The 14,789-nt window shown below is 28.3% G+C and overlaps 1 long non-coding RNA gene and 1 pseudogene across 1 annotated transcript; one reads left to right on the top strand and one right to left on the bottom strand.

Annotated features, from left to right (window-relative positions):
* Positions 1–1,248: 1,248 nt before the first annotated feature.
* On the bottom strand, positions 1,249–5,599 carry LOC142235894 (ATP synthase-coupling factor 6, mitochondrial-like; annotated as a pseudogene).
* Positions 5,600–11,337: 5,738 nt separating this feature from the next.
* On the top strand, positions 11,338–12,495 carry LOC142219655 (uncharacterized). The gene is made up of 5 exons (XR_012717694.1): positions 11,338–11,353; positions 11,565–11,617; positions 11,707–11,794; positions 11,966–12,030; positions 12,427–12,495. It is a non-coding gene; the product is annotated as an uncharacterized LOC142219655 (long non-coding RNA).
* The last annotated feature ends 2,294 nt before the right edge of the window (positions 12,496–14,789 follow it).

Here is a 14,789-nt window from a genome sequence, read left to right as displayed (position 1 = left end):
TTGACAAATATCGAATCCTGTTTTTATTTCATATGCTGGAAGAAGAGGTAAAGCTAGCATATGTTCGCTTCATCGTTTGTTTCAATTGCTTTTTTCTGGATCAGAACTGTCGACTATTTTTCTTCTCAGCGTACGGCAGAAATGGAAAAGCGGCTATAGTGGCACTACGAAGACCTCTTTCGCTCGTGAATTAGGTCAGTTTAAACTCAAAGACATTTGAATTTATATATTGAAACATAAAAATTCGGAAAATGCTATTTTTTCAGCAAAATAAATGCAGAATTGAAAATTATGTATTTTAAGATGAAAATTGGAAAGTAATGGGATGAGCAATGTGCTGCTGATGGGTAATGAAAAAAAACAACGCGCGCGCTAATTCTTTTTTTTTTAGTTCATCACGTTCAGTTCGTCCTCAAATTTTTGCAACTTTCGTTTTACTAACTTATTAAAAAAAAAAAAATAAAAAAAAAACATTCGTAACCTTAGTAAATATTAGTAATTTTTGTACCCATAAGATAAAATAAAATAATAGTATCTCCATCATCCATATTATTTATTTAATATTATTTATTACTGGGATGGAACACAAAGAGACTCTATGCCAAATCGCCGTCCATAATAGTGGTTTGATAAAATATCTTTGCCGGCACACTTTAGCATATTCGTATTCACTCATATGTTCCGATTTGTCAAATACTCGTAGTGCTATGAGTTCTTGGGGGCTTTGTGGAGCGCTTGGTAGCATTTTAAGTTGTCCTTCATTTCGTTGCATTTTCTTATAGACCACAAGATCTGCACTCTCTTTCAAGTTACGGCATTTAAAATTAAATACCGTACGTATTTTGTTAACCAAAACTGGGGATCAAAACTACTTCATTTAGGGCAGTTTATTGATTTGTATTCCCCATAAAATATGGATGTTTTGTCAGCCTATTTTTCATGTTATATGACCGCGATGAGGGAGGACATAAAGCCCAAACTAAAATTGGGCGATGTGACCGCCCCAAGGTCATAACGCCTAAAAATCATTTTGTGCGATATTTCCGTTGGGGGATATGTCCGGTTGCCATTTTGCTCATCCAAGAGGATCCTGATCCTATATATAATTAAGGACCGATATGGACCAATTTTTGCATGTTTGTTAGAGACTATATACATACATCTCGTACCAAATTTTAATCGGATTAGATGAAATTTTCTCCTCCAAGAGGCTCCGGAGGTAGCCTATTGCAGCTTTCAAAAAATACATTATTTGGCAGATGTAATGAGATCCACTTTAACTTCGGTGAATTTGAATTCAGGGAATTTAGGCATGTCAGTATTGCCATCCCTACCGTATTGTTTTGCAACTCGATCTAATTCGTTCTTCATTTCGCGTTGCAGGGATCAACTATTTTTCCACCAGAACTCTTCTGTTTGTACTACCGAACTTTGTCCAATAACAATTGCTGAATAGGATCTGAAGATTTGTTCATAGCTGGTGCAACGATGCCAATACTGCGACGAGCTTCAATTCGCAATACACGAACACCATTCTAGACGTTGTTAGACTCAGAATTTCACCGGAATTCGGAATGACAAAGTTAATCCTATAGTGGAGGGTATACAAATTTGAACCAAAGATTATAAACTTTCTTTTAACATAATTAAAATTAAATTTTTTTAAAGAAATTTGTTCTTAATATTGTTTAAATTGGGCATCCTTTAAATTAGGTTGCGTAATCTTAATACCACCTAAATATGTTTTCAGTGTGTACACAATTTTCTAATAGAGGTTGCTAAGCCAACTTCCCCCTTTGTGCATACAAAAAAATTGCAAAATAAAACGTATTCTATTAGAATTCACATAATTTGATTTTCTGTAAACATGATGTGATGACTCCGAAATATGTATTCGGTTTCATTCGACTTTAAATTACATCCATATACAAAGTAAGTAAATATACTTCAACAATCTACTTAGAGCCATTTACATATTTTCATATCCTCATTTTCTTTGTTGTGGTGTCCTGGTCATCACATTGCATGTCTCCTTGTTTTAATGAAATGAAATTGTACCTCTTTTTTGCTACAAAGGCTTGGTTGTTGTTTTTGTTTTATTTAATTTCGTTACCTTCTTCTTGGGGGGTAATGGTTTCTTTTGTCCAAAATTAAATTTATGCAAATTCATGTTTTGGTGTTTTTGGTTCTTGCCTTCTTTGCTTGCTCTTGGTTTTTCATTTTTGCCAAATGTCCGTGGTGTTTTTTTTTTCTCCGTCCAGTATGTTGGAGTCTTTCGCGCAAGATTTATGTTTTACCATTTTAAAGGTCATGTCCACAGACGAAAACCATGAACAGCTTAAAAAAACACCAAAGGCATACAAAGTAACATGTGCCCAAGCGGTCCTTTTCGAAAGGGGAGTTATGGGCGCTTTTTTTACGGATATAAGGGAAAATGGCCACACAGGTCGTGTATGATAAAAGTGTGAGTAGAATTTTTGGTAGATGAAATAGAACCCAGCTGTTACTGGCCATATTTAACACTAACCGCAAACCATTTATTTTTTTGGATTTTACATCAGAAGCACAAGCAGCAGTAGTGAAGCTTCCAGCAACCATCACCACAACAACAATTGCTACATAGTTACATGTATTGTAATTGTACTGTATTTATATTTAAATGTGTATGTGAGACTGAAATGGGGGAAACGGAAGCCGAAATGTTGGCTTATCTTGAAGGAAGGTAATGTTCACTTTCATTGTTGATATGTAACATTTCCCGCTAAAAGTTTCGATAGTAACAGAGAGGTTACGTTGAAAAGAGGATTCAGGTTGCCCTGTCTCATGTCATCTCACATTCATCTAAGTTTTAGGCTTCATCTTTCCATTGTATCCATCTCTTATTCCAGGAACAATGCGTCTTTGCAGTCTTTGTTTCCCAGCTTGCCTATTAAAGGCAATGTAGTGTAGTGTATAGAAATACAATTTTGATAAAATTTTCTAAAGAAATAAAATTTCGACAAAATTTTCTATAGAAATAAAATTTTGGCAAAATTGTCTATAGAAATAGAATTTTGACAAAAATTGTTATATAGAAATAAAATTTTGACAAAATTATCTATAGAAATAGAATTTTAACAAAATTTTTTATATAGAAATACAATTTTGACAAAAATTTTTTATAGAAATAAAATTTCGACAAAATTTTCTAAAGAAATTAAATGTTGACAAATTTTTTTATATAGAAATAAAATTTTGACAAAATTGTCTGTAGAAATAAAATTTTGACAAAAATTTCTATAGAAATAACATTTTATTTGTTGTTTGGATCTCAGCCTTAAAACCATTGCGATGACTAAACTACAAGAGTAGGCTAACCAACAGAGGAAAATAATGTTTGTCAAATTTATTTGGGCAAAGCCCTAAAGACTGCAAGATTGTTGGATCGACGCACGTTTCGGAATTACCACATGCAATATCAGAATAAATTTTGACAAAATTTTCTACAGAAATAAAATTTTGACAAAATTTTGTATAGAAATAAAATGTTGACAACATTTTCTATAGAAATAAAATTTTGACAAAATTATCTATAGAAATAAAATTTTGACAAAATTATCTATAGAAATAAAATGTTGACAACATTTTTTATAAAAATAAAAATGTTGACAAAATTTTTGTTAGAAATAAAATTTTGACAAAATTTTCTATAGAAATAAAGTTTTGATAAAAGTTTCTATAGAAATAAAATTTTTACAAAATTTTGTATAGAAATAAAATGTTGACAAAATTTTCTATGGAAATAAAATTTTGACAAAATTATCTATAGAAATAAAATTTTAACAAAATTTCTTATAAAAGTAAAAATTTTGATAAAATTTTCTAGAGAAATAAAATTTTGACAAAATTTTCTATAGAAATAAAATTTTAACAAAATTTTCTATAGAAGTAAAAATTTTGACAAAATTTTCGACAGAAATAAAATTTTGACAAAATTTTCTATAGAAATAAAATTTTGACAAAATGTTCTATAGAAATAACATTCTGACAAAATTTTTTATAGAAATAAGATTGTGAGAAATTTTCTAAAGAAATAAACGTTTGACAAAATTTTCTATAGAAATACACGTTTGACAAAATTTTCATCTATAGAAATAACATTTTTACAAAATTGTCTATAAAAATAAAATTTTGATCGAAGTTTCTATAGACATTTTTTTTGAAAAAATGTTGACAAAATTTTCTATAGAAATACAATTTTAACAAAATTTTCTATAGAAGTAAACATTTTGACAACATTTTCTATAGAAATAAAATTTTGACAAAATTTTCTATAGAAATAAAATTTTAACAAAATTTGCTAAAGAAACAAAATTTTGACAAAATTTTTCTATAGAAATAAAATCTTGAAAATTTTTTCAATAGAAATAAAATTTTAACAAAATCTTCTATAGAAATAAAGTTGAACAACATCTTCTGTAGAAATAAAATTTTGACAAAATTTTCTTCAGAAATAAAATTTTGACAAAATTTTGTATTGAAAAAAAATGTTGACAAAATTTTTTATAGAAATAAAATTTTGACAAAATTATCTATGGAAATAAAATGTTGACAAAATTTTCAATAGAAATAAAATGTTGACAAAATTATCTATAGAAATAAAATGTTTACAAAATTTTCTATAGAAATAAAATTTTGAAAAATGTTTCTATAGAAATAAAATTTTGACAAAATTTTCTATTGAAATAAAATTTTGGCAAAATTTTCTATAGAAATAAAATTTTGACAAAATTTTCTTTAGAAATAAGATTTTGACAAAATTTTCTATAGAAATAAAATTTTGAACAAATTTTCTATAGAAATAATAATGTAGAAATTAAATGTTGATAAAATTGTCTGTAGAAATAAAATTTTGCCAAATTTTTTGTATAGAAATGAAATGATGACAAAAATTTTTATAGAAATATAATTTTGACACAGCTTTTATATAAAAAAATTATATTGAAATAAAATTTTGACAACATTTTCTCTAGAAGTAAGGTTTTGACAAAATTTTGTGTAAGGAAATAAAGCTTAGAGATTTTTTTAATATTAAAAAAAATTTCTATAGAAATAAAATTTTGAAAAAAATTCCTATAGAAATAATATTTTCACAAAATTGTCTATAGAAATAAAATTTTGTATAGAAATATTATATTACAAAGTAAGATTTTTTGTTTGGCAGTTTTTTGGTAAAATTTTCTCCAATTTTTGGTAGTTTATTGATGACTCGACGGTGATTCCATCACGTATTACTTTATTTCTGAATGTAGTACGCCAAAATGCTTTAGTAATCTCGTAAACAATAATATTAACAGTCACTGGAATAATTCTGCCGGGTGTCTGAGGAGCAATTTAAAAAATGATATCTACCTGAATTTGTATACAACACCTATCAGCTACACTGTAATGAGACTATTGGTAAACTACGAAAATAAGTTTGCTAATCCCAAACATTTTAGAGGATCTATCAACTTCTGACAAAATACGGAAAGACTTTTTGTTCTACTATCGGAAAACGTAGCAGAATATCAAAGCTTTTGGCCTCTCAAACCCGTACTCTCATCCATCCTTGATCCATCTGTATAACAATTTTCCCTATTTCGTATATACTGTGAGATTCAAAAATATTTTTTTATTCTCTTCGAAATTTTCGTTACAAGCTCTTTGTTATTTGGACAATATTTTTTTTTTCTATGTAGGGTACATAACCAACCACTTATTATATGAGAAATTCAGACTTGCATCACATATTTGCATGTTTCTTCCCCATGTATAGTTTCCATAAATACTAATTCAAATTTCTTTCTATTTTATGCGGCAAGAGCATTACCCAACTAAGCTTTTCTTTGTTTCACCAATTTAACCAGTCCTGCATTTGTGGTCATGTCTCGGAAAACAGCTCTTTCAAATCTGTTCACGTCTAACGTCCAACTCTTTTTTTTCTATAGAAACGGAAACAAAGTAACGAGGGCCACTATATCTCCGAATGAATAAAAAAAGACAAGTTGAAATAGCATTTCTAAGCCCTTGTAGGTTTATTAAAAAATCATGGCAACTGGGGACTGGATGGATTTGTGAATGCAGAAACAACCAAAACGAAACAAAACTGCGATTGCTTTCATGGTCATGGCCATTTTCTAGGAGACTTGGACGCTGTGAAAACTCTTAACAAGAATGACCATTTATAACCGACTTTTTTGAATGGGGGCTTTTAAATACATATGTGTTTTATATTTATGTTCCTTTATATTATTTATCATCATTGAGAACTGATGGCTTATTTTGGCTATTAATTTGCACAAAACTAACAATAAATGATGACTATAAGATGAAAAAAAAAACCGCAAAATATGTTCATGTAATAAATTAAATTGTGATTTATGAAGTATTAACATATTATAGTTAGCCAAATTATTTTAATAGAAATAAAAGGGATGGTAAATGCAGTACTATAGTACTTTTTTCAATACATTTTCACCGTAGTACCCCCGCGAATGATTTAGTACCTTTTATGTAGCCATTTTTGAGCTGATATCAGATTTATGGTACAATGGTCTTTAACAAACTTATTTGTTAATAGGCTTTTACAAATTTGGCAAAACCGCCAATTTCATGCGGGAAAAAACACGATTTTATTGAATTCCAAGAATGTTTTAGTCCAAAAAGCATGTCGTTTTATATTACGCTTCTACACGAACACTTTCTAGATATCAAGTTATCGATCGCGTATTTAAATAACGCGAACCATTACAGTCACTGTCGAAACTTGTGGCAAAAATAATCTACCAATATTGGCGAAATACTTACCAAAAACTACCAAAACATATTATTTTGCAAGAATTTCTTTCTTCAGAAAATTTGGCCAAAATTTTATTTCTATAGAAAATTTGGCCAAAATTTTATTTTTATAGAAAATTTTGTTAAAATGTTATTTTTATAGAAAATTTTGTCAAAATTTTATTTCTATAGAAAATTTTGCCAAAATTTTATTTCTGTAGAAAATTATTGTCAACATTTTATTTCTATAGAATATTTTATTTATATAGAAGATTTTATCAAAAAAATTTTGTCAATATTTAATTTCTATAGAAAATTTTTTCAAAATTTCATCTCTATAGAAAATTTTGTCAAAATTTTATTTCTATAGAAAATTCTGTTAAAATTTTAAATCTATAGAAAATTTTGTCAAAATTTTATTTCGGTAGAAATAAAATTTATTTCTATAGAAAATTAAGTCAAAATTTTATTTCTATAGAAAACTTTATCAAATTAGTTTTCTATATGAAATTTTGTCACAATTTTATTTCTATAGAAAATTTTGTCAACATTTTATTTCTATAGAAATTTTGTCAAACGCTTATTTCTATAGAAAATTTTGTGAAAATTTAATTTCTCTAGAAAATTTTGCCAAAATTTTATTCCTGTAGAAAATTCTGTTAAAATTTTAAATCTATAGAACATTTTGTTAAAATTTTATTTCGGTAGAAAATTTTGCAAAATTTTATTTCTATAGAAAACTAGCGTAACCCGGCCCGCTTCGCTGCGCCTTCCTAAGTGTTTTTGTAGGAACATTTTGCGTTAACTTAGTCAACCATATCCTTCGTGCTGAAAACAAATTCGAAAAGATTTGAATTCTTTCAAACAAATGGGACTACTTGCTTTTTCGTTTATAGGTACAAATACGGCAGATATGCATATGTAAAACGGTTCGTCTTAAAAAATTTTTTAAATAATGTTCTGTATTCAAGTAGTTGGACAATCTTCTATATTTCTTGTGAATTTTAAGTGTGTAAATGTATCCTTCTCCTCAACATATCTGAAAATTAAGCACTATATTATAATAACATAACATACAAAGAATTACTGTTTCCAATTCAATAAATAGGAAAAAGCAAAAGTAGTAAAAATTTTTACCACATTAACATTTGCTAAAATGTTGGAAAATGATGCACCATCTACGTTGGCTGCTAATTTCAGGTAAATTTAAGTTCTTTACTAAAAATAAATCTGGCAGAAGCTTGTTCAAAAATCATAAAATTATGTACCGAGTTCCCATTTACGGACAACCCTCTACTTTCAATTTAAGAAAAAAAAAAACGGACAAAAGGGAACCCTCTCCCCACCTTCGCTCCACTCCGACCTGATATCGGACTATGACGTACCCTATATTAATTTCACAACTACTCAATGGTCCCTAAAAATTCTATCGAAGTAAATCGACAAAGCTTATTTCAATTTTCCCCTTCCCCAACCAGATATCGAAAAATCATGTACTAATTTAAAAATCATGTATAAATTTAATCACATCCTCCCACGTTCCCTGTAAATTCCAAGTAGATCGGAGATGTTTAAATTTTGCTCTATTGTTTTAAAGGAACGTCACTTTCCCCGATACAATATCGACAAACACCGTAGTGAATAGCACCCCTAACCTTCCCTGAAAATTCTTGAAACTTTCCTTCAAGTGTGGGGCAAGGAAGGTTGCCCCTTCGTTCATAACCTTCCCCCACCGCCTTTGTAAATTTCAAGAAAACTTAAGAATTTTCCTCCCCTACCAAAGCAAATTATAAGCCTAAAGAGGCGGCCTCTCTTCCGTCCAAATATCACAAACTCAGGTATCAACTATTAATATCGTAACCTCTCCCCAGTCCTCTGTAAATTTCAAGTAACTCGGTAAAGTTTAATTGTTTCTCTGTATGTACTTAAGAGAAGCGGATGTCTCCCTATGCCCTTTTATTTTTATTAAAAAATCAGGAACCTGATATAAATTTCATAACCTCACCCATTTTTTCCGTAAAATTTCAGTCGGGGGAGTTTAGTTTTGTTTTCACTGAAAAAATGTCGGGCAAAGGGGTGGTCCCCCTACCCGACCAAATATCGAAAAATAATGGAGCGGATTTTTGTCTAGATGGCTACCCCAACATTCAATGAAAATTTCAAGCAAATCGCATAATTTTGTTCCAAGTTTCAAAAAGTAGGGCAAGGGGGAAACCCCCCCCCCCCCCCCCGTCCATATTAAACCCATAACCTCACCGCATGTTCTCTGTAAATCTCAAATAATTTAGAGAATTTTAGTTTTTTCACTGTACATTAAAAAAAGTCGAACAAAGGGGAGATCCCCCTCCGCCCCAAATATCGAAATATAAAGTAGCGGATCTTTATCTAGATGCCAACCCCAACATTCAATGAAAATTTCAAGCAAATCGGTCAACTTTAGTTCAATTTTCAAAAAGTCCGACGAAGGAGAGGTCCCCCCAAAAATGAGGTACCCTGTTTTCACCACATGAACGCCGTAGTGAATAGCACCCCTAACCTTCCCTGAAAATTCTTGAAACTTTCCTTCAAGTGTGGGGCAAGGAAGGTTGCCCCTTCGTTCATAACCTTCCCCCACCGCCTTTGTAAATTTCAAGAAAACTTAAGAATTTTCCTCCCCTACCAAAGCAAATTATAAGCCTAAAGAGGCGGCCTCTCTTCCGTCCAAATATCACAAACTCAGGTATCAACTATTAATATCGTAACCTCTCCCCAGTCCTCTGTAAATTTCAAGTAACTCGGTAAAGTTTAATTGTTTCTCTGTATGTACTTAAGAGAAGCGGATGTCTCCCTATGCCCTTTTATTTTTATTAAAAAATCAGGAACCTGATATAAATTTCATAACCTCACCCATTTTTTCCGTAAAATTTCAGTCGGGGGAGTTTAGTTTTGTTTTCACTGAAAAAATGTCGGGCAAAGGGGTGGTCCCCCTACCCGACCAAATATCGGAAAATAATGGAGCGGATTTTTGTCTAGATGGCTACCCCAACATTCAATGAAAATTTCAAGCAAATCGCATAATTTTGTTCCAAGTTTCAAAAAGTAGGGCAAGGGGGAAACCCCCCCCCCCCCCCCCCCCCGTCCATATTAAACCCATAACCTCACCGCATGTTCTCTGTAAATCTCAAATAATTTAGAGAATTTTAGTTTTTTCACTGTACATTAAAAAAAGTCGAACAAAGGGGAGATCCCCCTCCGCCCCAAATATCGAAATATAAAGTAGCGGATCTTTATCTAGATGCCAACCCCAACATTCAATGAAAATTTCAAGCAAATCGGTCAACTTTAGTTCAATTTTCAAAAAGTCCGACGAAGGAGAGGTCCCCCCAAAAATGAGGTACCCTGTTTTCACCACATGAACGCCCCCTACGATCTCTGAAAGTTTCAAGTAAATCGGTTCAGCCGTTTCGGAGCCAACTCGGAACATACAAACAAACAAACAAACAAACATAGATTGAATTTTATATATATAGATTTTGTCAATATTTTATTTCTATAAAAAATTCTGTTAAAATTTTATTTCTTAAAAAAAAATATTGTCATCATTTTATTTCGGTAAAAAATTTTGTCAAAATGTGATTTCTATAGAAAATTTTGTCAAAATTTTATTTCTATTGAAAATTTTTGTCAACATTTTATTTCTACACAGAAAAAAAAGTGTCTCGTAAAATTAAGAAGATTTTTACAATAATTTATTACAAGAATTTTCCAGAATTTTAGTTCATTTTTCGTATCTTGAACGAAAATTAACTACTCGAAAGGAAATTATACAAATTCTAAGTAGCAATCGTTTAGTTCATGGCCTACAAAATACGATGGAAATTTCCTTAAAAACTTTCTTAACTGGTAGTTAAAAATTCGTTTGTCATGCTATAAAACTACTTGTGAAATGTAAAGTATTTTCTAAATAATAAGTGCAATTTACTATAAGATTTTTTTGTATGAGAAAATATTTTTTTACGAAAAATGAACTTAAAAGTGGAAAGCAATTTCTTACTGACTATTCCTATAGTTAATAATTGTTGGTAAAAAATTACACAATGAAATATTTTTAGTTCACATGTAATTAAATTTATAGACATTTTCGTCAAAAATGGTAGATAACATTTCATGAAAATTTTGCAAATTTTAAGTTAAACGTTTCATCGCTCATAAACTGGTGTGCCTTTACGAATATTATTCTTAGAGTAAATTGTCAGCAGATGCGATGAACTAATGCATAGTACAGAGATCTTTATCGGAATAGTGGAATGTGATTAATGTAAAGATGATGTTACTTGAGTTTTGTTGTGTATACATGAGCGTGGGGTTGTTTTTATTTTTGTTCATTTAGTGGCTTGTGTGTGTGTGTGTGTGTGTTTGTTATTCGTTGATGGTTTTTGGCCGGATGAGGTGTTGTTTTCAATAAAGGCACATGTGTTTTTGTTGTTGTAGGAATGTTTTGGCTTTGCTTGGTTTTGTTTGGCATGCTTCAGTTGTATAGTTGGCGTTGGCGTGGGCTATTGCATCTTTTAAGTAGGTATGCAACAAGGGAATATAAAGGCATGGAATATTTTGGATTTTTGAGTCATATATTGGTGTTTGTTTATTAAACCTTTTAAATGAAAGTTATTAATATTTTATCGGTAGTTTAGAAAAAAGTTATTAAGAATATTTAGTAAAATATGTTGAAATTGAAAGTGTATTGAAATTTTCATTATTCAATGTAAAAAATTAATATTCAATTCCAGATGAATTTGGAAAATTTTTGTAATATCTCAGCGTATAGTTTATTCATAAATTGGTAAGTATTTTTTTAATATCGCTTTCTTTTGAAAAGAATATTTTTTATGTATATTATTATTTGTTAATTATTTTTTTTTTGGAAACCAGTTTAATGTTTTTCTTTGTTGTAAAAGCGATATTTAATTTCAGAGCAACTCCAGACGGATTCAAACAAATTTAAAAAGGTAGAGAATTGGTAAGTTTTCTTTTAAAAATTGGCTTTCTTTCAACTAGAATATTTACGTTTTTATGACCTTTTTATCATCAAAATTACAGGTTTTTAATACCTTATTTTAGTATTTCTTTAATAAAGTTTTTTGGAAACCAATGTAATATTTTTAATGTAAAAACAAATATTTAATTTCAGAATAACCCCTTAAAAATTTGGACAAATTTTTAGTACTCCTTTGCCTGTAATTTAATAGTGAATTGGTAAGTTTTCTTTAACTTTCTTTTAACCCTGGACAGCCATCCTTATTTTTTGTACATTAACGTCATCTTTCGTCATTTTGACTACGGCTGATTTCAAGACGATATAATTTTAATCGTGAGCGAAAAAGTGAACCAAACTTGCATTTATTTTCTTATTCAATTTGGTTTTAAGTAGTATAAAATAAAAATTCATAAAACGGTCGAATTAGTATAACTTAAATTTACCATTTCCCAATAGACTAAAATGCATTTTAAATCGAAAATGAAATTACGTGTCGTCATTTTGATGACTGACTAGGAATATCAAGAATATTTGGCTTTTTATGCACATTATTATTTTTTTCATTAGATTTTTTGAAAAGTTATTTAATAATTTTATTTAATATTTAATTTCAGAGTAACCCAAATAAATTTGGACAACTTTTTATATTTCCCCTCAGCGTACAATTTAATAGAGAATTGGTAAGTTTTATATTAAAACTTTGGCTTTCTTTCAACTAGAATATTTATTTTATTATATCTTTCACATCGATAACAACACAGTTTTATGAGTTTATTTAGAATACTTCATTATTTCTCTAATTGTTTCAGGTACAAATTTTATGAGATACGTTTTCCAAAGAAAAGTTGAATTCCTTACACCATTTGATAAAATGCCCCAAGTATGGTAAGTTACAAGCTAAAATGAAGAATTAAAAATTATATTTCATTACATGGTACTAATTTTTATTAATTTTCATTATTGTTTCCATTTGTTTCCAGCAAGATATGTGAAAAAATTACCTACGATGAATAAAAAAAGGATAAGTCAAAATGTCCAAACAGCGGGTTCAAATGAACTACTCTCTTTTCCATGTGGTCATAATTTTTATTCACAAAAAACATTGTATTAAGAACTTTCATCATAAGTTTTTATAATAAAGTACTTTTGCTTAAAGATAGTTTAATTTTAATGTATGAAAATTCTCATAATAGTAAAACGGTTTGTTGTTCCTTTAATTATTTAATTTCTCTATACTGTGGAATGATTGATTTAAAAATAGTTTAGTCGTCGACATTTTAAAAAGACTGTTAACCAAATTTTATTATCGGGTTTCCCACAAAATAAGCAAGTAAACCAAAATAATACTGACTTTTTAACTTGGTAGGTGTATATAAATCTTATGGTGTTGTAAAAATGAACTAAACTGCAATGTTATAGATGAACTAAAATTTAAGAAAATTATAAACTAGACAAGTTGAAAAAAATCTTAAGGGCTAAATCATGGTCAATATTACTACAGTTTAGTTCATTTTGCAATGGAAAAGGGTTCACTGTTTTTTCAGTGTATAGATAATTTTTGCCAAAATTTTATTTCTATAGATAATTTTGTCAAAATTTTCTATAGAAAATTTCAGTTAAAATGTAAAATATATAGAAAATTTTGTCAAGATTTTATTTCGGTAGAAATAAAATTTATGTCTAAAAAAAATTTTGTCAAAATTTTATTTCGTTAACATTTTATTTGTATAGAAAATGTTTGTCAAGATTTTAATTGAAAATTTTGTCAACATTTTATTTCTATAGAAATCGTCGTCAAAATTTGATTTCTATAGAAAATTTTGTCAAACGTTTATTTCTATAGAAAATTTTGTCAAAATTTAATTTCTCTAGAAAATTTTGTCAAAATTTTATTTCTATCGAAAATTCTGTTAAAATGTAAAATATATAGAAGTTTTTGTCTAGATTTTATTTTGGTAGAAATAAATTTTTTTTCTAAAAAAATTTTGTCAAAATTTTATTTCGTCAACATTTTATTTCTATAGAAAATGTTTTCAAAATTTTATTTCTATAGAACATTTTTTCAACATTTTATTTCTATAGAAAATTTTGTCAAAATTTAATTTCTATAGAAAATTTTGTCAAAATATTGTGTCTATAGAAAATTTTGTCAAAATGTTACTTCTATAGAAAATTTTGTCAAAATGTTATTTCTATAGAAAATTTAGTCAAAATTTTATTTCTATAGAAAACATAGTCAAAATTTTATTGCTATAGATTTTGTTTTCAAAATTTTATTTCTATAGAACATTTTGTCAACATTTTATTTCTATAGAAAATTTTGTCAAAATTTTATTTCTATAGAAAATTTTGTCAAAATTTTATTTCTATAGAAATCTTCGTCAAAATTTGATTTCTATAGAAAATTGTGTCAAAATGTTATTTCTATAGAAAATTTTGTCAACATTTTATTTCTATAGAAAATTTTGTCAAAATTTAATTTACCTAAAAAATTTTGTCAAAATTTTATTTCTATCGAAAATTCTGTTAAAATGTAAAATATATAGAAAATTTTGTCAAGATTTTATTTCGGTAGAAATAAAATTTATTTCTTAAGAAAATTTTGTCAAAATTTTATTTCGTCAACATTTTATTTCTATAGAAAATTTTTTCAAAATTTTATTTCTATAGAACATTTTGTCAACATTTTATTTCTATAGAAAATTTTGTCAAAATTTAATTTCTCTAGCAAATTTTGTCAAAATATTTTGTCTATAGAAAATTTTGTAAAAAAATTAATTTCTCTAGAAAATTTTGTCAAAATGTGTGTTTCTATAGAAAATTTAGTCAAAATTTAATTTCTATAGAAAACGTAGTCAAAATTTTATTTCTATAGAAAATTTTTTCAAAATTTTATTTCTATAGAAAATTTTGTCAAAATTTTATTTCTATAGAAAATTATGTCAAAATTTGATTTCTATAGAAAATTCTGTTAAAA

Source organism: Haematobia irritans, chromosome 1, assembly GCF_050003625.1.
Source record: "Haematobia irritans isolate KBUSLIRL chromosome 1, ASM5000362v1, whole genome shotgun sequence".
Classification (NCBI taxonomy): Eukaryota; Metazoa; Arthropoda; class Insecta; order Diptera; family Muscidae; genus Haematobia; species Haematobia irritans.
Note: the sequence above shows the minus strand (reverse complement) of the source record. Positions and strands in the feature narration are given on the sequence as shown.